We start from the raw sequence: 23,632 nt of genomic DNA, 5'->3' as shown, positions 1-23,632 counted from the left end.
GCACGCCATGCAGCCCTTCTTGGTCTGACCCCACAAGACGAGAAACACTAAACATCACAGCAGTGCAACTCACCAGCATGCCAGCGTTTTTTAGGATATTTTTACTTTATAGTTTCTTCCTAGCTAGCAGCAGCAGCAGCGATAGCAGCGTTGTGATTTATACTCTGCTGAGAACATCTAGTTTAATCCAATCAGACATCATGTAGCTGGATTTTCAGTTGGCTTGGCAAACCTCAGAGAGTAAGAAATCATCCTCCGGGCCTTAGCAGACATTTCTTTTTTCTTTTTCAGCCCTCCTTTTCCCTTCCAGTGTGTTGCCAGATTTTGCGAGAGAAACAAGCCCGACGGGTCTGTGATAAGAAGCGCAAAAGAAGCACTCGCACACACGTGCACGCACACACACACACACAGAGGGGTCCCCGGCAAAACGAGGCAATAAATGATGAAAATCAGTTGAATCACTTGAAATCTATATACTGTACATTGGCTATTTGAAAATATGTACTATTTTCAAAAGAATCGAGGACAAACATGTTTTTGTTTTATTGAGGTCAGCGGACAAATACATATTAATTTGGGAGTCCTTGTCATGAAAATGTTTGAGAACCACTGATTTAAACAACACAAAAATAAGCAGCTATACACTTTAAAAACAAGACGAAAATAATAAAACATAAAAATAAAAACACAACCGCAACCAATGTATGTATCAATATTTACAAGCTATATAGTTTACAGAACAACAAGCCCAACATAAGTTATTATTATTATTGCTCATAATAAGCGCACATGCATGGCAACACATGCTTAGCGGAACCTTTTGTTTTTATGTTTTTTTGTGTTTTTTTTTGTCTTCTTTTCTCCCTCATACAGAACCCGCCGCCATGGCTGCTGGGACTGTGTGCTTCGTCGTGGCGCGGGCGGTGTGTGCGTCTTGTGGACTGCTGGGACTGTGTGCTCGTCGATCGTGGCGCGGGCGGTGTGTGCGTCTTGTGGACTGCTGGGACTGTGTGCTCGTGGTGGCGCGGGCGGTGTGTGTGTCTGTGGACTGTCCGGGCGGCCGCTGACTGATCCGTCGTGACGCGCCGTAACTTTGTTTATACGTTTAGCTCATTTGCATGAGAAGCATTCTGCGCTGCCCCAAAAAAAAAGGCCCCGGCCGAATCACGCTCAGCGGTCGTTTTTTTAGAGCATATAAATAACCCATTACGACCTGAGGTGGGTTCTACAGTTCTACTAAATAATGCCGTCTAAATCAGTAGCTCTCAAACGCTTTTCGTCCCCTAAAATGATATGTATTTGGTCACAGACACAGACAACAAAATAAATGTGAAAGATTTTTCAAAAGTGTTCAGAAATAGCAGAAATAGATTGCGATCTAGATTCCGACACCTATACGCAATCTCAATTCATACATTTGAGCAAGAATCGTGGCAGCGGCGGTTGGCTGTCCAATTCATTTTAGTATACTCTTATTGTTTTTGCCACAAGATAGATACTTTAAGAGAGGTTTAAGTCAAGCACTTTGATGTTGTCTTATGGTTTAAAGCTATACAGTAGTTGGCTGCAGGTGCCACATTTTGTATGTAGTAATGTTCAGCAACTACAGACTTAAGCAAACAACAAGGTAGGAGTGCACACCAATAGTGGGGAGGTGCTGACCACGGGAGACAACCTATCATATACCCTGAAGAAGGCATTTTGTTGCCGAAACGTTGGTAACCCAATAAAACATTTTTGTTTTGTTTTTGCATCGTGACTACGAGCTGTGCGACCTCTCCTTCTTATTTTCAAGCAACTACAGACTAAAATAAATATTTACAATACATATTTGAATGGGAAAAAAGTGAGAATCGTGTGAGAATCGTGATCTCAATTCTTTAGGGGGAAAAACAAATCGAGATTCAAATTTGAGCAAGAATCGTGCAGCACTAACTTGTACATGTATAAACACCACTGTTGTAAAGAGTTCTAAAGAGTTTATTTTTTATTTTTTTGAAGGGTCCTATGTGTAAACGGCACAGCTCAAACTAAAATGACCCAAACACTGTCCCGGTTGTAACGAGATAATAGAGGCTCAATCATGGACGCTTATGCCGGGAAGTCAGGCACGTTGCACAAGAAGGGGGGATGGGAGGGGGGGGGGGGGGGGTTGGGCGGTTTTTCCATTTCGGATTAGACGATTGCACCCAATTTTCTCCGTCCACCTCTTGACACGCGAGACGCCGTCGGTGACCCTCGTGTGTCTCTCTCCTTTTCATTGTTATTTATTTATTTATTTTGTTACCGTCCGTCCGTCCGTATGTATTCCTCTGCTCTTTTCCGTATAATTATTTAAGCTGTCTTTTGATATTCCGCTGATCAAAGCGGCCCGCGGCCCGGCTTCTCCCAACGGAGACAGCTGGCCAAGGTCAGCCCATTCCTTCCATCTGCTGCCTGCATGGGAGAATGAAGGCCATCGATACACTTCCATATCCTCCAGACGCCACTATTATGTCATGCACTTTATCAGTGGTGTAAAAAGTAACTATAGTGCATTGACTCAAGTGCCGTACTTAAGTAAAATTCTGAGGTACTTGACTGGAGTATTTCCAATTTTCTGTACTTTTACTAATACTCCAACTCCACCACATCTCAGAGGCTATAATATTACTTTTACTCCACTACAAATATTTGAACATTTGAGTTACTACCGTAGTTATTTTAAAGATTTTGATTAATATTACAAAACAATGGCTACATTTTAGCCATTTGAAAATAGCCGATCTATAAGCCCACATTGCGTCGCGATGCTACACATTGTGAGCTTGTAGATCAGCTATCTTGAAATGATACAGTAATTTGTATTAATTTGAAAACTTTCAGTATTTCAGTAATTTCAGTACATTTTGATACAAATAATGTATACCATTTCTCAAGTAAATTCACTTTTACTTAAAAATGTGAGTACTTTTTTCCACCTCTGCACTTGATTTGGGTATAAAAGACTGCATCTGATATGAAAACGTTGCTGCTATAGCATAGAGATGAGCAAATCGCCAATAAATATCCACTGGTAAACCTGTGCGTTTTATAATGCCAATAATATCCACTGGTAAACCCATTTAGGCCTGACCTAAATGCCTGAAGAAGGCCGAAAGGCCGAAACGTTGCTATGACTCTTTAAAATAAAGTTCTTGAACCAGCAAGTGGCGGTGTGCGGGTCTCTCCTCCTTCCTCATAACGTTTGCTGTACTGCCAGGACCTTTACGCACCTGCTATGAAACTGAACCGGGTGTGCGGAAGTCATCCCTCGAATAGGCCTGACCTAAATGAAAAAAGAATCTTCTAAATCCTCCAGTTTTCTGAAATAAATATTTTCACAATTTTTCAAAAAGCTCGTAGCGCGCCACTCGGTGGCGCGCTATGAGCTTGTAGATCTGCTATTTTTCAATAGCTAAATTACAACAATGTTTACACTAAAAGGGGTTCCCGCCAAAATGGGTTAACCTGTGAGTTTTATAATGCCAATAATTAAAATATTAAAACTTATGTTTAAAAGGCCTGATCAGGCTCCAGCCTATATTACCTAAAAAGGTAAATGATGCATTTATGTAGCGCTTTACATAGATTGTGCATTACATTCACCCATTCACACACAGATGGCGGAGGAAACCATGCAAGGCACCAAACCTGCACATCAGGAGCAATTAGGGGTTCAGTGTCTTGCTCAAGGACACTTCGACACTAACTCCACTAATATAACTAAAATCTTAATTTGAACACTTTCTCTACGCGACTCTGTACTCTTACTCCTAGTATAATACCTGATGATCATGTTTGGTTTAGTTTTTGGCACCCCGTCTTTAAGGCAAAAATAGCACTTGCTCATCACTCAACACATTTTGGAACATCTAGTTTTTACGTTTGTCATTAATTGAAAGATCGAGCACACGCCCGGTGGAAGTCAATTCAACTGTGACACAGTGACTTTTGTACGAAAAGAACGAAAGAGGGTGGCAGGAAAGCAGTGTTGATTTAGAGTTTGACCCATTGAGGACTGACACCAGCTTCTACAAATGTCTTATAAATCACGACAGTTTTCTGAAAACCCTATGTTTCTATGTCAGTGGTGCTGGTGCACGGATGCTTTGGTGTGGAGTATAGGCTGGTAAGATTAGGATTTTGTTTTAACTTTTATTTTATGTTGACTAGGTTAGATGGTGTTTAAAACTTATTTACTTGTTTTACTGAGTTTTCTTTCAGAGAACCAACAGTCCAGCACAGCTTTTTTTTTTTTTTTCTGCTGTAGTGAACATAATACAAAATGTGTACAAGTAAAGCTCTCAACAATCTTTTTTTTTTCTCAATAAAAAAACATTACATTTGATAAATTTCAAAACAAACAAACAAATATAAGAGATCCAAGAATAACAATAAAAAATAATAATAATTAAGAAGTAGTGAAACTAGACGATCTACATGCGCTTGTAAGTCGTATAGATTTAGCTATTTTCACTATAGTTTGGGTCCCGGACAAACATCTGATCTATCTTTAGGGTCTCGACTTTAAAAGGTTTGGGAACCACTGCTAGCACCAACATTCTCTATGATTACGAGCCAAAAAAACACTTTGTAGTGCTATTTAGAATGTAGCACTATTTCTGTTTAGTGCATAACTGTGTATTGTATGTTTTGGCCTTTTCGGTGTGTGACATTATGCACAGCACAGCCAGAACTGAGCTGTGGTTTGTCCTCTAGTGGTGAAAAGTAACTACAGTACACTCACTTAGGTACTGTAATTAAGCACAATTTTGAGGCATTAATTGTTCTTTACTTGAGTATTTTCAATTTCCAATAGTTTTACTTCTACTCCACTACATTTCGGATCCAAATATTGTACTTTGACTGCACTACATAATATTTGACAGCTTTAGTTACTGTGTAGATTTTGATTATTTTTACGAAACACACACTAACCACTTCAGCCCTATATTACATTTCGGCCATTTGAAAATTGCCAATTTACAAGTGTATACATTTGATAACTTGAAATGGGACATTCTGCATAATGAGTACTCTTACTTTTAAGTACATTTTGATGCCAATACTTTTGTACTCAAATCAAAGTCAAAGTCGTACGATTTGTCACACACATTACCGCAGTGAAATTTGTTCTCCGCATTTGTACCCATCTCTTGGAGCGGTGAGCTGCAGCCGTGCTGCGCTCGGGAATCATTTGATTAGTTGATTTGACCCCCCAATCCAACCCTTTGATGCTGAGTGTCAAGCAGGGAGGCATTGGGTCCCATTTTTAGAGTCTTTGGTATGACCCGGCCGGGGATCGAACCCTGACCTCCCAGTTTCAGGGCGGACACTCTAACCACAAGGCCACTATCTGGTTAAATACATTTAGAATATATATTGCAGTATTGATACTTTTACTTAGGCCTAAGTAAAAAAAAAAAAGACTTTTTCCACCACTGGTCCTCCACTGAGGACGTTCAACACACTTATTCTGCTTTTCATTGAAAAATAAACTCGGCGCAAACATGCAACCACACTCGTCTCTCTTTAAAACACACACTTTTGCCGGGGAATTTTTCAGAATAAAGGCACTAGAGTGCCAAGCAGATTTTACCCTGAAAGGCCCCGCCTTCCATTACCCCCCAAAAACCTTGCGTTGTCACATCTAAAGTCTCTCTAGAAGCGTTTATATTCCAAACCAGATGCTAGGTTAAGTAAGAAATGAGGACAGAACGTTGCCGCTTTGGTCAAAACCATGGAGAGCGACGTAGATTTAGAGTAAAGAGACACTTTAGTCGGACCGTAAACATGGAAGTAAACATGAACGGCAGTGTGCATGCGTGAAACCGGTCAAGGATATTGCTGAAAAAGGAAAGGCAATTCTTTTTTTTTACAGCGATCTCGTTTGATATCATTAACCCCCTTATTGACGTAATTGATGTAATTAATCAATAAATCCCTTATGGCCACTGACGTAATTGACGTAATCGTTTAATCCCCTGTAATCGGGAGCTTAATATAACAAAATGTAGCAACTTTTGGCTTGTTTGGCTAACGGCCGATGTAATCTACCTAAAACCGGCCGAAATTTGGTCAAAATCGGCATGATGGTGACGTTACCGCCACCATCAGGACTGGGTATAATACTATAGGATTGCCGTGTGAGAATGAGATGTAGTGTGTATATCACAGATTTATTGGCATTAAAATGACATATTAAACATGAATAGTGCAGGCAGAAGGCACAATCCACTGTTAATTAGGCTGGCCATAAGCCAGTTAAAAAGGACCTAAAGACGTGTATACACGTCCAAGGCCCCCCGCGGTTTGATTAGAAAAGACGTGTATGCACGTCCTTAGCATAATTAGTGTTAAAATGCCGCCTTAAACCTAACCCTTTTCTCTTCCTGAAACCAACACAAATGATGGAACAAATGTCAGCGACCCAACCTTACCCCCCCGTAAACATATAACGTTGATCCTCATTCTGAAAAAAAGATGTCAAGAAATAACACTTATACCTCCCTAACACATTTCAGGTGAGGTATCATTAGTTCCTCAATCTCAACTGGAAGGAATGTCTTTTTTCTGATTGTAAGCTCCTACATTAAAACCTCTTAACAGGAAGTTTTATGATACTGTGCAATATCTCTTGTAATGGATATTGACTTTAATGGAGAGGCCCATTCAAAAAAAAACGGCTCTATCTATTAGAAAAAGGAAAGGAAGAAGGATCAGAAAGGGAGAAAAAAATAAATAACAATAATTGATTTCCAATGCCCTTTCATTCCTAACACAATCTGAGGGTTTGGGTCAGTGGGTTGTCATGCTGTCAGTCCCAGACACAAACCATGCGTCCTTTAAAGCAAATTATTAAAATAATCTGTTTGTAGGCTGTCATTTCAAGGGCGTCACTGAGTCTGATGTTAAAAGGAGGTTAGTGAATTACCATTCTGGAATTAAACTTATGTTGCAAACAGAAATAAAGTAAAAAAACAAAACAATAAAGGTGGTTGCACACGTACTGGGCGCGTTTTTCGGAAAACCGACGGAGAAACGCCACTAAAAATCGTAAAAGCGCACTCTGTGTGCAGGGACCTTAACACTTCTTATATCTTTAGTACTTATTTAGCAGTAGGTTATTCTCTAATTATACTGTTTCCAAAATATTGAGTATTGAGATCACGATGCTCACACGATTCTATTTTTTTCCCTGTGATAATATTTTTTGTAGTAGTAGTTGCTGAACATTACTACGTTCAAAATGTGTCACCTGGAACCAACTGTTGTGGCTTTAAACAGACAACATCAAAGTGTTCGACTTAAACCTCTCTTGTCTTAACCCATTTTGGGCGGGGAACCCCTTTTGGTGTTTTAACTATTGAACAATAGCAGATCTACAAGCTCATAGCGCAGCACCGAGTGCCGCGCTATGAACTTGTAGGTCTGCTATTTTTGAAAAATCGTGAAAATGTGCCTCAAATCTGAATATATATTATTACAGACTTACAGAGTGAACATTTTAACTCAAATCTTTGCTTCTGGAGGGTCCCTGGAAGAACATATTTTCAGATGGTGGGCGGAGGCATATTACATATAGTTTTTGGGGTTCTTGACATGAAATATTGATCACCACTGAAAACTGTCAGGATTTTGAAGACATTTTTTAAATTTTGACGTCAGACCTAAATGGGTTAAAGACTCTCTCTTCATAGTCAAATCTGCACCTTTCTCATGATCGCGTAGGTGTCTGAATCTAGATCGCAATCTTTTTTTCCGATTAATTGTGCAACTGCAACACTAATCGGGACTTTTTTTAATTTGTGGGTCACATACGGACCCATTTTTATGGGTTGCAACATTTAGTTTTTTATATTTTTTCAATCTTTCTCAAACATTTCCAAATAAATGCACAATTTCTTCATGAATTAAAAACATATTCAGAATAATTCCATAGATGAATACAAAAATTGTAAACGTGTTCCTTCCTTCCACGCGCTGCGTCCAACCGGGGAAACTCCCCCCCGGTCAGGTGATAAGAAGCGGCCTGCTCACTTCCGAGTCCTCATGCATTGAAGGAAGCTTGAGCTCAGTTCCGGGCTCTCCCCAGGTTGGCAGAGTATAGCGTCCAGGATAGGCAATTGGCACCGGGGGAGAAATGGGTTACAAAGAAGAATTTAAGAGAGAAAAACAAATAACATGCTATTACATTTAAACCGTCACAGTGCACACCTGTGTGAAGGGATGCGTCAGGATTTAGAAGGACATTTTTTAAATTTTCGAAGTCAGGTCAAAATGGGTTAAAATATGTTTTCTCTGCCTGCGACCATGCAGTTCTAAGAAGGCTACTGGCTTTTAAGATTTGTTAGTCATCTCACGGGCTGGACTAGAAGGCTTTCTTTCTGTGATGATGCAATGTGTCAAAGATATTTATGTGAACCCATAATTTAAAGTGTGTGCGTGCGCGTCAGTGTGTGCGCGCACATGCGTGCACGCGTGTGTGTGTGCGTGCGTCCAGTAGCCCCCTGCGGTGTGGTAGGCTACATTACAGATGGTTTGTTTGCAGGGAGGAACTCCATAACTCTGCTCTGGTCTTTTAAACACGCCACCCTTCAAATCGGCTTGCCTGTCACCGCGGAGACGACCCTTGAACCTGCAACACAGCCTGTAGATACAGTGCTGTGTGTGTGTGTGTGTGTGTGTGTGTGTGTGTGTGTGTGTGTGTGTGTGTGTGTGTGTGTGTGTGTGTGTGTGTGTGTGTGTGTGTGTGTGTGTGTGTGTGTGTGCTACTTGTGCACAACTGTCAACTTCACGTGAGAAAGTATAACGTAGGTACAAAACATTTAAATAAATAAAACTATATAGGACATTAAAGGGAGAGTTCATCCCAAAATTACTTTTTTGTTTTCAATCAATTACTCCCCCCATGGAGACTTTAATTCATGGATATTGTTGGTTTTCGTCGCATCTAACTAGAAAAGTGCCGTGTGTGTGTGTGTGTGTGTGTGTGTGTGTGTGTGTGTGTGTGTGTGTGTGTGTGTGTGTGTGTGTGTGTGTGTGTGTGTGTGTGTGTGTGTGTGTGTGTGTGTGTGTGTGTGTGTGTGTGTGTGTGTGTGTGTGTGTGTGTGTGTGTGTGCACGCGGTTGTAATGCACGTAATTCGAGAACCGTTTGCCCCACCGACTTCAAATTTGACACACGCATTACACACCCCCACAGGGAGTGCAGTGCCCGCCCTTGAGTTGGTGGCATACACCGTTGTCCAGAAAACCACAAAAGGCTCTGGTCAGGCTCTGCCAGTGGACCTAATGAGCCCAAGTCCCCTCACCTGTGCAATTTCCAGCCTCTGCCTCAGCCAATTGATTGCCATGGAAACCCCACACCTGCCAATTGATTACTTAACCAGTCCACTTTTTGACTTTTCACAGTCGGTTTGCACTCTTCAGACACAGGCAGACAGACAGATACAGACATCTCTTTGTGGGACACAGACAGATAGCTAAAATGGGTGCTATGACAACGGGTACTATTAGGTCACAAGTTGCATCGTTTCCAAGTAGGCCGGTGGCCAACGGGCACGTACAGGTCTAGTATCTATAAAGCAAATAATTTGATGACCAGCAGTGGTTCCCAATGGAGACACAAAGATGACCAGCAGTGGTTCCCTATGGAGACACAAAGATGACCAGCAGTGGTTCCCTATGGAGACACAAAGATGACCAGCCGTGGTTCCCTATACACAAAGATGACCAGTGGTTCCCTATGGAGACACAAAGATGACCAGCAGTGGTTCCCTATGGAGACACAAAGGTGACCAGCAGTGGTTCCCTATACACAAAGATGACCAGCAGTGGTTCCCTATGGAGACACAAAGATGACCAGCAGTGGTTCCCTATGGAGACACAAAGATAACCAGCAATGGTTCCCTATACACAAAGATGACCAGCAGTGGTTCGACAGAAACTGAGAATATATCCATATGAATTCAAGCCTCCATAGGCTGAGTAATCGATATATCTTGGGTCAAAAAAGTCAAAAAATGAAATATGGCAATAAATAGTTATAAAACTTTGTCTTGACCCTGGCCTATACCCACTCTACAGCACAGCATTCAGATACAGGGTCCGGTGTGATCCGTCTTGTGTGTGTGTGTGCGCATGTGCGTGTGTGTGTGCGTGTGTGCATGTGTCTGAGCAAGCGAGCCTCGGCAACCTAATCCTATTTTTATGGCTTTGCTTATACATTCCTGACGCAAATGGTTTACATACCGCACGGCCAGGAGCCCCCCCCTCCCCTCCCCATCCCTTAAATCAGCCAGCAGGTCTGGGCAGCTGGGACAAGGTGGAAAGCCCTGTCATCGCCCCTCTCCCCTCCCATCCGCCGCCAGCCCGCCCGCCCGCCCGACGGGGGGGGGGGGGGGGTTAGGGGCTCCGATTAATGAACCCCAAATCGAGATAATAACATGTGACCCTTGACCTCCCCCATGGCGGATTACATCACGTCAAGAGGAAATTCAATTTGAACCCCACTCCCCCTTCATGACTGGGGGCGTGTGTGTGTGTGTGTGTGGGGGGGGGGGGGGGGGGACTCAATGTTTACCTGCTCTATTTTCTTGAGCGGTGGAAAGTAACTAAGTACATTTACTCAAGTACTGCACCTATACATACGTACAATACTTTGTCCATTTTTTGCCAATACTTTATAAACTTCCACTCCTACTCCACATCAGCGGTTTTGTACTTCATCTTATTCAAAAAGTGGCCGCTCTTTCGAGCTTATAGATATGCTACTTTCGAAAAGACATTTTGAAAACGTGTATGTTTAGGAATCAGAATTATCTTTGTTGCCATACAGGTCACGGTACAAAGAAGTGGGTGTTTTTTTTCTTCTGACAAGCGTATTTATTAAGTATAGTAGCCTATATTATATAATGAAATGATAGGTGCCTGCGAGTCAACACGCCTGTGCATTACTATGGGTGTCATGTCTATACCTGCAGGAGACTTGACATTCAGTAATTGGGTCTTATGATCAAAATAGGTAAATGAATGCCAATGAATCAAATCTTGTAATCTCGTTTTGGCATAGTTGGGTACAGTAGCTATTCACGAGATTTTCTCGTTTCAGCACAGATTGTGTTAACCCATTTAGACCCGAGGAACGATTCTACAAATGCCTTCTAAATTCTGACAGTTTTCTGAAAAACCCATGTCGTTCTCAAACATTTTCATGTCAAGGACCCCCAAAAAATATATAATTGGCCGCCGACCCCCATGTGAAAATATGTTGTTCCAGGGACCCCCCCCCAGAATTTGAGTTAAAAACGTTTGCTGTGAAAGAATATATATTCAAAGATTCACGCCACATTTTAACGATTTTTGAAAAATAGCAGATCTAAAGGCACAGAGTGCCGCGCTTGTAGATCTGCTATGTAGATCTGCTATTTTTCAATAGCTAAAGTATAACATAATGCTTAAAATGGTGTGTGTTAATGGCGTGTAAAAACGAAAATCAAGACCAAATCTTTGCCCTGTACACATGTGTCCGTGTACAGACATATTGATCTTGTAGATCTGCTATGTAGATCTGCTATTTTTCAATAGCTAAAGTATAATATAATGCTTAAAATGGTGTGTGTTAATGGCGTGTAAAAAAGAAAATCAAGACCAAATCTTTGCCCTGTACACATGTGTCCGTGTACAGACATATTGATGACACCTGGTACTTCTGACATAACGAGGGGGAGGGGTTAGTGCAACGGTCGATGATGGAGAGGGACACAAATTATGTCCAAACTCACTCCAGAGGGCCACTATATGTCCACACTCACTCCAGAGGGCCACGATATGTCTACACTTCACTCCAGAGGGCCACTATATGTCCACACTCACTCCAGAGGGCCACTATAGTTCCACACTCACTCCAGAGGGCCACAATATTTACACACTCACTCCAGAGTGCCACTATATTTAAACACTCACTCCAGAGGGCCACTATATTTACACACTCACTAGTCCAGAGGGCCACTATATTTACACACTCACTCCAGAGGGCCACTATATTTACACACTCACTCCAGAGGGCCACTATATTTACACACACACTCCAGAGGGCCACTATATTTACACACTCACTCCAGAGGGCCACTATATTTAAACACTCACTCCAGAGGGCCACTATATTTACACACTCACTCCAGAGGGCCACTATATTTACACACTCACTCCAGAGGGCCATTATATTTACACACTCACTCCAGAGGGCCACTATATTTAAACACTCACTCCAAAGGGCCACTATATTTAAACACTCACTCCAGAGGTCCACATTGCATATACTGACATTTTTACTTTTTTAATGCTCTATTCGTCCTTCTATATCACACAAAAGTGGCAAAAATAGCCACTTGGACGCTTTTTAAGCTTGTTGAGCTGCTGTTTTTTTGCTATTTTTGAATTGGAATCCTGGAAAGCAACATTTTTATATAATTTCTTGTTTGCATGTTTGGAATTGTAACAGCTGAAATCAATAACATATCAGTATTCCGATATTATGCAGGTCGCATTAAGTGAAGGTGAGGGCCGCCAGTTGCCCATGTGTGGGTCAGCGGGTGCTGCGGGGGTCCCATTCAGCGACAGATGTGTCTGGGTGTGGTGTGGTGGTGGTGGTGGTCGGGGTGCAGCCACACTAATCCCTCTGTTGCCTTCAGTTTGTGTTCAGATCCTGTTTGGCCGGCTGCGTCAGCAGCTCATAAATGGCCACCCAGAGAGAAACCAAGGCCTGCAGGACACTTCACGCTTTATAGGATGTGATGTTTCTGTGAGACCTAATCACCCTGCAGGTTCCTTTAACCCATTTTGACCTGAGATCAGATTCTAAAAATGTCTTCTACATCCTGACACTTTTCTGAAAAAGCTATGTTTCTATGTCAGTCGTTCTTCGATTTAAAAAAAAATAGCAGACCTACAAGCTCATAGCGCGCCACTCGGTGGAGTGCTATGAGCTTGTAGATCTGCTATTTTTCAATAGCTAAAGCATAAACATAATGCTAACACCAAAAGGGGTTCCCGCCCAAAATAGGTTAACCCATTTAGACCGTAGGACGCGTGGATCCGTCCTAGCTAATCCAACCGATGGATTGCGAGGACGTGGACACACGTCCTAGCGCTTTTTCATTGATATCAAACGAATACAAAAATATTCTGATTATTTTTTCTTTTTTTGGGGGGTTGGTGGCCTCTCCTTCTTCACCATACTCCTTGCTGTTCGCGCATGTGCGCTGCCGTTCACTTCCCCGTTTACGGCTCAGAAAGATAGGCTCGTATCTCCTAATCTAGGGAGCTCTCCGTGGTTTTGACCAGATGGATATACTAAGCTCTTCATTTCTGACTTCAACATGTCTCTCGTTGAAAATATGAACGCGAGGGATTGACGACTTTATCGTAATCATAGCGAGGTAAGCAAGCAACATTATTTCTCCCGGTTTTTGTACGGAACGGAAGGGGGGGGGGGGGGGGGGGCTCTTTGGTTAACACTTAACAGAAAACAAATTTTCAGCTCGGGATACCAATTAATTTCATCCAATCAGGATAGAGAACTCACACACAGGATACAGGAGAAACAAGTGTAATTGGAAGTGATGACACTAAGTACACGACACTAAGTGGAACGGTAACACTATAACATGGAAGCTGATAGATCAGGCACTCTAGGTCTGAACATTTGAAACCCGCACCTGAAATTAATCTTCTGTGGATTAAAGACATGATGGTCAAGATTCAGTTTATCCCCTGCATGAGCAAGCAGACATGGGCTCTATTAGCTCAATGGTAAAAAAAAAAAATGTCAGCAACAAATCCGGGTTCAAATCCGTGGTGGAAGAGGAAAGTGCTTCAACCAATTTCAACCTGGCATCCCTATTGGCAAACATTTTAAAAACTAGACAAAATAGCATATCAGCAAGCTCACGACCCACTGAGCAATAGTCGGATATTAAAATGTTGTTACTTGTCTATAAATCTGTTTGTGGCTCTGAGCCCAGCTACATCTCAGACATGCTGAAGCCATAGGAACCATCTATAGAACCCTTAGGTCATCTGGGGCTGGCCTACTAATAATAGTTCACCCCATAGTTGGAACAAAACATGGGGAAGCACACATTTCACTATTTTGCACCACAAAACACAAACATGGAATAATATTCCAGGTTACATTATAGGAAATCCCCAACCATAGCTGTTTTTAAGTCTAATTTAAAAACATATTTATTTAACATTGCCTAACCTAGTGATGTTTAATGGCAGCTAGGTCTTGCTTAATTGTGTCTATTGTATCTTTGTTAATTTTTTAAGTGCACTGTTGCACTCTGTAGGCATATTTGTTTTTATTCTGTAAAGCACTTTGAATTGCCTTGTGTATGAAAGGTGCTATATAAATACAATTGCCTTGCCTTGACGTCCGTGTTGACACGTCATATTGTGATCCATTGTGAGCAATTCTTTACTACATTTGTGCGACACTGTCATGATACGACAAGTTGTAATTGGGCTTAAGGAGGTATTGTATTGTATGTACAGTATTGGAGAATGTAGATAGGTCTCCGCCTGATATAGGCCTATAGTATCTGTCCATATAATTTATTCTTTTTTGTAAAGATTTGTTTTTGGCTTGTGTGCCTTTATTGATAGTTACAGTGAAGACGGACAGAGAGAGAGAAGGGGAGAGACATGCAGCAAAGGTCGTCATGAACGGGACTCGAACACGCAACGCTCTGTCAGGCCAGAGCCTATATGTGGCATGCGCCTGGACCGCTAGGCCAGCGGGCACCCCATATCATTTATTCTTGTTCATTATGACACTTTGTTTGTGGTGTTATCCCTTTGTGATTTCTGGAATAATGGAAATTTTAATATAGCATTTTCTTCACAAATTACTGCATCAATATTAACCACTTTTTAACATGACATGCTGAAAACATTCCACGAGAGCAATTTAGTTTGCATGAACAGATACAACATTGAAGAATGCTTTTCTCATTGTTTTGCTGCTTGTGCCTGTGCCGTTTGTTACATTTTTGCTTCTCGTGATATTTCTTATAATTCTATCATTTATTGCCCATTCTATTTTGTGTGATAATAATATAAAGGTAGGTGGTATCACATAATATAATTGAGTTCTGGTTTTCATATTTTGTTTTTATGTTTTTATAATAGTTTTTCAATGTGTTCTAATGTGGACCCCCATGCAGGCACCATGTCAACCAGCTATACTGTATGGGGTCCTTAATACAATCCAAATCAAATCTCCAGCTTCAGAAACCCTCCTCCAATCGACGCTTTGTTGCCGCGCCAACATAGAAAGTTGATTTTGACATTGAGTCAGAGAAGAGAAGAAGAGAGAGCGATACCCTCTCTCTCTCTCTCTTTCTCTCTCTCTCTCTCCCTCTCTCTCTCTCATCCATCCGCCCACCGCGGCCTCGCTCGCCCCCTCGCTCGCCCAGAGAAAGGAATGCCTTTCTTGCATGTGGGAGAAAAAAATGTTCTTAAAAAGTCTTATGAGTGAAAAGGATGTTAGCTCATTAAAGGAAGGGCCATAAATCTGTCTCTCTCCTCAGCCTCACGGCTCTCTCTCTCTCTCTCTCTCTCTCTCTCTCTCTCTCTCTCTCTCTCTCTCTCTCTCTCTCTCTCGTCCAGGTTTTTCGGATTTACGGCCGAGAACCGCTTGTGTGTCACACAGTGGTGGAATACGTACTCACTTTTTTACTTAAGTAAAAGTATCAGTAATACTGCAATGTAGAAATACTTGAGTAAATTTGTACAAAAGCATTAAAAAAAAGCATCACATTGTATTATAAAGGTATACCAAAAGTAAAAGTACTCATTGTGCAGAATGTCCCGTTTTACATTTTCAAATGTATAAAAAAATCTTTTGAAAATAGCAGATCTACAAGCTCACAATGCGTCACATCGTGGCACATTGTTAGCCTGTAGATTGGCTATTTTCAAGTGGTCGAAATGAAGTGGTTAATGTACCCCACTGAGCATTTTTGTAGTCTAAATGGCAAAAAAAATTGGTCTAAAAACGGGGGTAAAAATAGTCTAAAAATCTAAGCTTTTTAGCAGTCTAGGCTTAGATTAGACGTTGAAACAACGTCTAAATGTAGACCGTCTATATATAGGCGTCTAATCTAAGCCTAGACTGACTATTTGTACATTTTTTGACGGTCATTTAGACGTCTAAAAGCCGAAAATTGCTCAGTGGGACGTTTTGTAATAATAATAATAACTATACTAACGTTTTCAAATAAATGTAGAGGAGTAAAAGCACATGCAATATTTGTTGCATGTGCAACACTTCCTCCGCCAGGTTGGCAGAGGAAGTGTAGTGCCCAGGATTATATTAGATAATTGACACTGGGTGAAAAAATAGGTTACAAATACATACTTAATTAATTTACTGCGCCAGCATAGTTTCAGTGTGTAGGCCCTTCCCTGCCAAGGTGTCCAAGCCGGATATCTTATTTTGAAGACCCCAAAATTCATGACCTATTAAACCGCAAGCAAAATCGTCAAAATCGGCTATAGGCACCCGAAACATTAATATAGTAACCGCAAAGCAGCGACACTTTATAGTTAAACATAGAGCCGTCTCCTTGTCTCGCCTGCTCTTTGGTTAACAGAAAACTAATGTTCAGCTCGGGATTCCACTTTCATCCAATCAGGATAGAGAACTCACACAGGATACAGGAGAAACAAGTGGAATTGGAAGTGATGACACCAAGTACACGAGCAGACTAAATTGGAACGGTAACACTATAACATGGAAGCTGATAGATGGGCACTCTCTCTCTCTCCTGACTGGCTGAGAAACATAAATTAAAGAAACATGAAGTCAATAAATATATATACTTTTCCTTCGGTACTATAAGTATATTTTGATGCCAATACTTTTGTACTAGTTACTCAAGTAAAATGTAACAAGATTCCATTTTTACCTCTACTATTTTTGAGGGGCGCTAGCCCCTCCTATATACAGCTTTTGTCCCCACACGTCTCATATTTGCCATTGACAATGAAAGAAGAAATTAGGGCAAATGTCCGCCAAATATGACGTAAATTTGTAAACATTAAATGCCATTGACAATGAAGGGAAATTTTATGTAATATGTAGACGAGCAAATTGGCGAACCAATCACGTGAATTCAGTTGTTCATGAGATGATGTACAGTATGATGATGTGCACTGAGCGCCCCTCACTGCACACAGGTGTGATTTTTATATTCTGACCTTGTTAAATCACAATAAAAAAATCACACCCGTGTGAACTGAGTGGTGTAAGGTCTTATATAGACTGATCAGCTGTGGTCTGACGTAATGTCTGACGTAATGAAATCACACCCGTGTGAACTGGGGGACCGTAGCAACCATGCTCATTTTTTGGTACGAACAGACAGACAGACAAACTAACAAAGCCAGTTGTAGGAGTGGTTTACACCACTCAAAAATAACACTTGTGTCATAAATCATACATCATCATACCGTACATACATCATCATACATGACATTCCGTGCTCAGCCAATCAAATCATCACAAATGCCATTCCGGCCAATCACTTTTGTTGTCTTCACTTTTATCCTCATATATGTACTTTGCTCAGCCAATCAATCAAAGCTGGGCATAGGAGGGGCTAGTGCCCCTCAAAAAAAAAAGAAGAAGAAATCAGCATGTTACTTAGTACGCCCGCCCCCTGCACCCAATTAGGTGAGCTCTGCATGGTGCCAGTGCTATGGTTGGAATTCTCTTTTGAGGCCAAACACTCTCCTATGTTGTGTGTAGACAGTCTATTAAACTCTGCTACTTGCACTAAAAAGATGTGTTTATTGTTGCCGTGTCTTTTAGCAGAGCCACTGCTGCTGACATGCAGAGTCCCTCATCCTGGTGAAATGGTGTTTTTGAGGGGCTATATTCAGCTATTAGTGTAGATTTTCATCTTACACAAACATTAAATTCCCGTTGACAATGAGTGGAGAATTTACTTCATATGTGGACGAGCAAATCGGCTATTTTTTCCCCACACAAAGATTTAAATTCCCATTGACAATGAATGGAGAATTTACGTCATATGTGGCTGATGATGATGATGTACGATGATAAGAGCGCCCCTCACTTCACACGGGTGTGATTTTTCAATTAAGATATCGCAATTAAATAACGTCTTTGTCGGCTGGAAACCTCATGACATTAAAAACTGTAACTTTTCAGGGTCAAAGCATCAAAAGCATTAAGAGTGACACTGTAGTGTGATCAAGTAGGGCAGTGTTTCCAACCAGTGGTCCTTGAGGCGGTTCCAGGTGGTCCCCAGCTGCATGATGGAGAGTTGGGAACCAAATGGACCCTTTCTTTGATCTTTAACTCCTGAGAGAGTCAAATGAAACCAAATGGACCCGTATGGGTCCATTTGGTTTCATTTTACTCTCTCAGGAGTTAAATTATTGCTAAGCATCTGCGTTACTTAATTTACTAGAAGTCTACACCAAAGAAAAGACAAAGCAAAGAGACAAGATCCTCCACAAATATATAATACAAATAATACAAAAGGAAAAAACTGCCTTGTTGACTTAATTGTTTTGCTAGATTTTTACTTGGAAAAAAATACCTTTAAAAAGTAACAAATCAACAGAACAGTATAGTGGACAGATTAGAGAATGTAGAAGAATTGTTATTTTGATCAACGTTTGCCTGTTATCTCTTGTACCAATACAGCATGGAATTGTTGACAACAAAATCTTATCCAACGACGACAAAATATTCTAAGGTTTGGGTCTGAGAGGCTAAATCCCATGAAATGGTGGTCCGTGGCTCAAAGGCCGAATAAATAATGGGCCTCGATATGAAAAGGCTTGAAAACCACTGAAGTATAGGGCATAAAACATGACAAAAAAGAAGGAAAAGGAGAATATAAGAGGTTTCCTCCCAACAGCAGCGACACACGGGTAGAAACGAGCATTTATTATATACTGTAACAGCCTTCCAACCCGGCTGAGTGAATTATTATTGCCTTCTCATATTGTATTCATTTTCAACCCATTATTGTAACATGGCGGGCAGCCATTTTGGCCATTCATTCCGTCTTCCCTGACAAATGAGACCATATAAATGTGATACCACAATATGTTAAAGCATCACTCCCAATTTGGTCGGACCTTGGTCTCGGGTCCGACCCCCCTGCGGTATGCCGTGGGATCTTTGTGTTTTTTTTTAAAGGGTTTTTACAACCAATCATGGATGAGTCCTTTTTTTTGGGTGGGGGGGGGGGGTTGGTGGACGTTTCACCCTGTCCCGTCTCTCCCACGGTCCCCCCCGCCCCCTCCGCCCGCCCCAACCAGCCAGTCCATCAGTGGTATGGAGCGGCGCGGTGACGTCGGGGCGGTGATATACGGTGACTCAACCCCCTAAGTGTGTGCACGGGTCGGAATGTCTCTGTACGTGTAGACAGAAGCACTAAGGCTGAAGGCTGACACGCAACGCCAGACGCTTCCAATTACATCCCCTGTATCTGTCAGAGAGAGAGAGAGAGAGAGGCCCCCGCTGGGAGGAACGCATGCATGGCTGTGGCTATACTATAGGCTGCATCAGTGCATCATGGCCTCCCCCGATGCCGCACCCCTCCCAGCACCCCACCGCGCCACCCCACCCCCCGGCCGTCCGCGCTGACGAGAGCACGCGAGGCCAGTCTGGCGTGTACTATTTGTGTGTTACTTGTGGATGTCCAATATTAATACAAAAAAATCACACCTGTGTGAAGTGAGCGGTGCAACTGTACTGTGTCCCCACACAGTACAGTTGCACCGCTCACTTCACACAGGTGTGATTGACCCGGGAGGGTCCCCCCGCAACATCCAGACCCTTCAGGAACGCACGCACCCATGGTGCTATAGGTGGCCCCGCAGTGAATACAAGAGCATGCGAGGCCCAGGGTGCTAGCGTGGGTATAGGGAGGGGTGCTATAGCGCGGGTAGGGAAGGGTGCTATAGCACGGGTAGGGAGGGGTGCTATAGCGTGGGTAGGGAGGGGTGCTATAGCGCGGGTAGGGAGGGGTGCTATAGCGCGGGTAGGGAGGGGTGCTATAGCGCGGGTAGGGAGGGGTGCTATAGCGCGGGTAGGGAGGGGTGCTATAGCGTGGGTAGGGAGGGGTGCTATAGCGCGGGTAGGGAGGGGTGCTATAGCGCGGGTAGGGAGGGGTGCTATAGCGCGGGTAGGGAGGGGTGCTATAGCGCGGGTAGGGAGGGGTGCTATAGCGTGGGTAGGGAGGGGTGCTATAGCGCGGGTAGGGAGGGGTGCTATAGCGCGGGTAGGGAGGGGTGCTATAGCGCGGGTAGGGAGGGGTGCTATAGCGTGGGTATAGGGAGGGGTGCTATAGCGTGGGTAGGGAGGGGTGCTATAGCATGGGTAGGGAGGGGTGCTATAGCATGGGTAGGGAGGGGTGCTATAGCGTGGGTAGGGAGGGGTGCTATAGCGCGGGTAGGGAGGGGTGCTATAGCGCGGGTAGGGAGGGGTGCTATAGCGCGGGTAGGGAGGGGTGCTATAGCGCGGGTAGGGAGGGGTGCTATAGCATGGGTAGGGAGGGGTGCTATAGCGTGGGTAGGGAGGGGTGCTATAGCGCGGGTAGGGAGGGGTGCTATAGCGTGGGTAGGGAGGGGTGCTATAGCGCGGGTAGGGAGGGGTGCTATAGCGTGGGTAGGGAGGGGTGCTATAGCGTGGGTAGGGAGGGGTGCTATAGCGCGGGTAGGGAGGGGTGCTATAGCGTGGGTAGGGAGGGTTGCTATAGCGTGGGTAGGGAGGGGTGCTAGTGTGGGTAGGGAGGGGTGCTATAGCGCGGGTAGGGAGGGGTGCTATAGCGCGGGTATAGGGAGGGGTGCTATAGCGCGGGTAGGGAGGGGTGCTATAGCGCGGGTAGGGAGGGGTGCTATAGCGCGGGTAGGGAGGGGTGCTATAGCGTGGGTAGGGAGGGGTGCTATAGCGCGGGTAGGGAGGGGTGCTATAGCGCGGGTAGGGAGGGGTGCTATAGCGCGGGTAGGGAGGGGTGCTATAGCGCGGGTAGGGAGGGGTGCTATAGCGTGGGTAGGGAGGGGTGCTATAGCGCGGGTAGGGAGGGGTGCTATAGCGCGGGTAGGGAGGGGTGCTATAGCGCGGGTAGGGAGGGGTGCTATAGCGTGGGTATAGGGAGGGGTGCTATAGCGTGGGTAGGGAGGGGTGCTATAGCATGGGTAGGGAGGGGTGCTATAGCATGGGTAGGGAGGGGTGCTATAGCGTGGGTAGGGAGGGGTGCTATAGCGCGGGTAGGGAGGGGTGCTATAGCGCGGGTAGGGAGGGGTGCTATAGCGCGGGTAGGGAGGGGTGCTATAGCGCGGGTAGGGAGGGGTGCTATAGCATGGGTAGGGAGGGGTGCTATAGCGTGGGTAGGGAGGGGTGCTATAGCGCGGGTAGGGAGGGGTGCTATAGCGTGGGTAGGGAGGGGTGCTATAGCGCGGGTAGGGAGGGGTGCTATAGCGTGGGTAGGGAGGGGTGCTATAGCGTGGGTAGGGAGGGGTGCTATAGCGCGGGTAGGGAGGGGTGCTATAGCGTGGGTAGGGAGGGGTGCTATAGCGCGGGTAGGGAGGGGTGCTATAGCGTGGGTAGGGAGGGGTGCTATAGCGCGGGTAGGGAGGGGTGCTATAGCGTGGGTAGGGAGGGTTGCTATAGCGTGGGTAGGGAGGGGTGCTAGTGTGGGTAGGGAGGGGTGCTATAGCGCGGGTAGGGAGGGGTGCTATAGCGCGGGTATAGGGAGGGGTGCTATAGCGCGGGTAGGGAGGGGTGCTATAGCGCGGGTAGGGAGGGGTGCTATAGCGCGGGTAGGGAGGGGTGCTATAGCGCGGGTAGGGAGGGGTGCTATAGCGTGGGTATAGGGAGGGGTGCTATAGCGTGGGTATAGGGAGGGGTGCTATAGCGTGGGTAGGGAGGGGTGCTATAGCATGGGTAGGGAGGGGTGCTATAGCGTGGGTATAGGGAGGGGTGCTATAGCGTGGGTATAGGGAGGGGTGCTATAGCGTGGGTAGGGAGGGGTGCTATAGCGCGGGTAGGGAGGGGTGCTATAGCGTGGGTAGGGAGGGGTGCTATAGCGTGGGTATAGGGAGGGGTGCTATAGCGTGGGTATAGGGAGGGGTGCTATAGCGTGGGTAGGGAGGGGTGCTATAGCGTGGGTAGGGAGGGGTGCTATAGCGTGGGTAGGGAGGGGTGCTATAGCACGGGTAAGGAGGGGTGCTATAGCGTGGGTAGGGAGGGGTGCTATAGCACGGGTAAGGAGGGGTGCTATAGCGTGGGTAGGGAGGGGTGCTATAGCGCGGGTAGGGAGGGGTGCTATAGCGTGGGTATAGGGAGGGTTGCTATAGCGTGGGTAGGGAGGGGTGCTATAGCGCGGGTAAGGAGGGGTGCTATAGCGTGGGTAGGGAGGGGTGCTATAGCACGGGTAGGGAGGGGTGCTATAGCACGGGTAAGGAGGGGTGCTATAGCGTGGGTAGGGAGGGGTGCTATAGCGTGGGTAGGGAGGGGTGCTATAGCACGGGTAAGGAGGGGTGCTATAGCGTGGGTAGGGAGGGGTGCTATAGCGCGGGTAGGGAGGGGTGCTATAGCGTGGGTAGGGAGGGGTGCTATAGCACGGGTAAGGAGGGGTGCTATAGCGTGGGTAGGGAGGGGTGCTATAGCACGGGTAAGGAGGGGTGCTATAGCGTGGGTAGGGAGGGGTGCTATAGCACGGGTAAGGAGGGGTGCTATAGCGTGGGTAGGGAGGGGTGCTATAGCGCGGGGTGCTATAGCGTGGGTATAGGGAGGGTTGCTATAGCGTGGGTAGGGAGGGGTGCTATAGCGCGGGTAAGGAGGGGTGCTATAGCGTGGGTAGGGAGGGGTGCTATAGCGCGGGTAGGGAGGGGTGCTATAGCGTGGGTAGGGAGGGGTGCTATAGCGCAGGTAGGGAGGGGTGCTATAGCGCGGGTAGGGAGGGGTGCTAGTGTGGGTAGGGAGGGGTGCTATAGCGCGGGTAGGGAGGGGTGCTATAGCGCGGGTAGGGAGGGGTGCTAGTGTGGGTAGGGAGGGGTGCTATAGCGTGGGTAGGGAGGGGTGCTATAGCGTGGGTAGGGAGGGGTGCTATAGCGCGGGTAGGGAGGGGTGCTATAGCGCGGGTAGGGAGGGGTGCTATAGCGTGGGTAGGGAGGGGTGCTATAGCGTGGGTAGGGAGGGGTGCTATAGCGCGGGTAGGGAGGGGTGCTAGTGTGGGTAGGGAGGGGTGCTAGTGTGGGTAGGGAGGGGTGCTATAGCGCGGGTAGGGAGGGGTGCTATAGCGCGGGTAGGGAGGGGTGCTATAGCGCGGGTAGGGAGGGGTGCTATAGCGCGGGTAGGGAGGGGTGCTATAGCGCGGGTAGGGAGGGGTGCTAGTGTGGGTAGGGAGGGGTGCTATAGCGCGGGTAGGGAGGGGTGCTATAGCGCGGGTAGGGAGGGGTGCTATAGCGCGGGTAGGGAGGGGTGCTATAGCGCGGGTAGGGAGGGGTGCTATAGCGCGGGTAGGGAGGGGTGCTATAGCGTGGGTAGGGAGGGGT

This window comes from Electrona antarctica (assembly GCF_951216825.1).
Source record: "Electrona antarctica genome assembly, chromosome: 8".
Taxonomy (NCBI): Eukaryota; Metazoa; Chordata; class Actinopteri; order Myctophiformes; family Myctophidae; genus Electrona; species Electrona antarctica.
This window is presented reverse-complemented; position numbering follows the sequence as displayed.